The sequence below is a fragment of the Muntiacus reevesi genome, chromosome 14 (assembly GCF_963930625.1).
Source record: "Muntiacus reevesi chromosome 14, mMunRee1.1, whole genome shotgun sequence".
Classification (NCBI taxonomy): Eukaryota; Metazoa; Chordata; class Mammalia; order Artiodactyla; family Cervidae; genus Muntiacus; species Muntiacus reevesi.
The window spans coordinates 32,999,403-33,002,781 of NC_089262.1; the positions used below are offsets into that span (position 1 = coordinate 32,999,403).

Below are 3,379 nucleotides of genomic sequence, written 5' to 3' on the forward strand. Positions count from 1 at the left end.
AACATTCATTGGAAATATAGATTTCTAACTGGAATGTTTAGGAAAATTTTTAAGAAGGAGATGAGTATTCAGGAGGGCTTTGAATGTTGTAAATAATATTAAAGACAGTGGAAGCATCTCAGGTAGGAACTATCTAAGGGATTGAGGGGTGGGTAGAGCACAAGGTGGGCTGCAGGGTAGAGGTTAAAATAGCTTGATTCTGGCAGAGGCTAATGGAGCAGTGGGAGATGAGGTTGAGTTGGCCAGCCAAAGACTGCTGGTAAAAAGTGTGGGATGCTGGGTAAAGGAGAATGGGCTAAGGGTACCTAAAAATGAGAACCATCAAGTGTTGCTTTTTCCATTTCTTTAAACAAGATGGCAGTATGATAAATGGATAGGATTCCACTTTGTATAGTCCTAGCTCACGAATGAGATGGTGCCATTTCCTTCAGATTGGAGCATATGCCTGTGGACCACCAGACCTAGTCACTGAGAATGGGATGGATTATCTTGAATTCATGGACCTGGAATTCATGTGTGCTGGAGTTTGGGGCCTGCATGTAATTTCCTTTCAAGACAGAGAGAATGCTTTGAGCTTCCTCCATTCAGCGTGTTTATAAAAACTTTGGAGAATTACTTTCCAGACCATGGGTGGGGGAAGCCGTTGTGTTTCATAGTGATCCTATAAACAAATGAAGATGCTTTTTTTTTTTTTTTGCAACAGGAGCAGACTGAGCAAAATCATTTTTGTGATTTGAGAATACAGCTGATTTCTGCTTTGGCTAAGGCATCTTTCTATGTTGACTTTCTCTTCCAAGGAGAATATTAATTATTTTTACTGATAGCACTTGAAATCTTCCCATTTAAAACTCAACCTGTGAATGTCTAGAAATTGACACGTTGTAGCTGTATGGTTCTCCTGGGAGTTCAGCAACTCTGGAGTAAAGTAGGGTTGGGGAAAGAAAAGGAAGAGTGACAGCCTTTATTTCTCCAGAGCATGCATCATGATTGCATATCAGAATTGTGCTTAGAAGAAATCTTTGTGATATTGAATCTGAAGTTTCTATTAATATGATTAGTTTGATGAACTTACAGGCTATCAAGGCTCATATTTTAAAAGTTGCTGTTTTTTCAAAAAATAAGAACGAGTAGCTTAAAAAAATACTTAGACACACTGGGTCTTGTTGCGGCATGTGGATTCTCTTGTCGTGGCACATGGGCTTCTCAAGGTGCATGGACTTCTCTCTAGCTGTGGTGCAGAGGCCCAGTTGCCCTGTGGTATGTGGAATCTCAGTTTTCCAACCAAGGATTGAATTCGTGTCCCCTGCATTGGAAGGTGGATTCTTAACCACTGGACCACCAGGGAAGTCCCATTATTTCCTTTTGTTATTGTGTAGAACAGCAACTGATGTGTTTTATTTGAAACTTAGACTAAGTTGAAACAGAGAGTAAAGCTGGAAGTGGGATTCACCCCAAATTGGGGTGATGATTCAATGGCTAATCGGTTATTAAGACAATAACATTGAGATCTTGGCCAGAGGATAGATCTCCCATGCTGCCCTGGAAGGCGCTGGTGAGTATTACCAGCTGAGTGGCCACAGGCAAAGTTGACTTTGTGCAGAGATGGAAAGAAGGTGTTGTGACAGGCAGGCAGCTCTAGCGGGTGCCTGAAATTCATCAAGTCTGGAAGACTGGGGTTTAAATGGCAAAATTTGATCCAGAGCCCAGGTTCTAATGGACACATGCTTGACCAATCAGAGTGTAAGGAAATCTCATGAAGAATAGGTGGAGGACAGAAGAAGACCCTGAGGACAGCATGGCTGGTGGACCTGAGGGCTAAAGACATAGGAAGGATGGAGAAGGACAAACAAGCAAGCTGTGGGTCCCCCAGGAGCTTGTCTGCAAGTTGCTACGCAATTCTGCCTCTTGCAGAAAATCCCCCTCATCTCCAGCCCCTCTCCCTCGATCTCTCTCTAAATAGTGATTCAATGAGTCAGCTAGATTTGCTGTCAGATTCCCAAACAGAATAAGGGTCCGGTGGGCTCTGAGGGGGAAACAAGGAAGGGAAGCCTGAGTTGCCTTGCTAGAGAAATTCTGGAATATTCCATTACTCTTGGCAAAAAAATATATAGACTTTCTCCAGAAGAGGCCAACTTTGTGATCTAGTTGTAAGTATCCTTTTGATCAACCCTTCTAACAGTATGCCAGGTCCACAATATGATTTTCACAAAGCACAGAGTTCTAAAACGTTAAAACAAGAAAATACTTCGGGATCATTTGGTCTAGAGGTTTTTGAACTTTAGGTCCACAATATGATTTTCACAAAGCACAGAGTTCTAAAACGTTAAAACAAGAAAATACTTCGGGATCATTTGGTCTAGAGGTTTTTGAACTTTTTCTCTTTTTAAAGCAGTGCAACCTTTTCTTCAAAAGAGATCAAACCAAGAAGTCCAACATAAAGTCATTTATAAATGGAACAGCTCTGGTTATCCCCAGCGGCCCTTCTGAAGCATCCCGGTAGAGAGGTGAACTGATTTTGTCAAAGTCATCTAGGCTGGGGAGGAATTCAGCAGACCCCAGAGTCAACTGGTCTCTCATACTCAGCCCAGTATTCTGTTCATTGCACCATGTCATATTGAATACCGATCCGACAACCCACAAAGCTAGGATACAGAACTTCTGGCTTGAAGATGTAAATGTGGTGCTGGTATTGTAAAGTTAGGGGATAGATAGTCAATAAACATTTTTTTTTCTTGTTATATTCCGAGGAGCAAAGATGAAACCTGGGTAGCTGAGGTTTCTTTCAGACCTGATTCTAGGGACATTGAAAGGACAAAGAGTTCACTGTGCTGGATGGAAATTCTGCTGCTTAAGTCCTTTCATGTGATATTGATTCTCTATTTTCTTGCACCTGTATCTTTATTTTTAAAATTCATGGTACATATAAAGAAGTTTGTACAATATCTACATACAGTTTAATAATAAAAATATGGATATCTTGGATGTCTCCCCAACCTTGCTTAAGAATGAGAATATTTGTGCTCACTTCAGCAGCACATATACTAAAATTGAAATGATACAGAAAAGGTTAGCATGGCCCCTGCACAAGGATGATATGCAAATTCATAAATCGTTCCATAGTTTTTTACTACTGTATTTGTTACCAGAAGTGGTTCTACATATGCTACTGAAAAAAAAAATCTGGAAATTCCTAATGTCCTGAGTACTAACAATAAAGTTTAAAAATGCTTTTATATTTATATATGCAGAAAGAATGAGGATATTTCCAATAATGTTGAGTCTCTCATACGTGCCCTGCTCCTATTCAATCTCCCTTTCTTCCAGTCAACAGTCTGAATCTCGTGTATTTGCTTGCTTTTCACTCTAGTTTTGCTACCAT

At 40.5% G+C, this 3,379-nt stretch overlaps 1 non-coding gene across 1 annotated transcript; it reads left to right on the forward strand.

Moving 5' to 3' along the window:
• Positions 1 to 3,017: 3,017 nt before the first annotated feature.
• On the forward strand, positions 3,018 to 3,124 carry LOC136146762 (U6 spliceosomal RNA). The gene has a single exon (XR_010659051.1). It is a non-coding gene; the product is annotated as a U6 spliceosomal RNA (small nuclear RNA).
• The last annotated feature ends 255 nt before the right edge of the window (positions 3,125 to 3,379 follow it).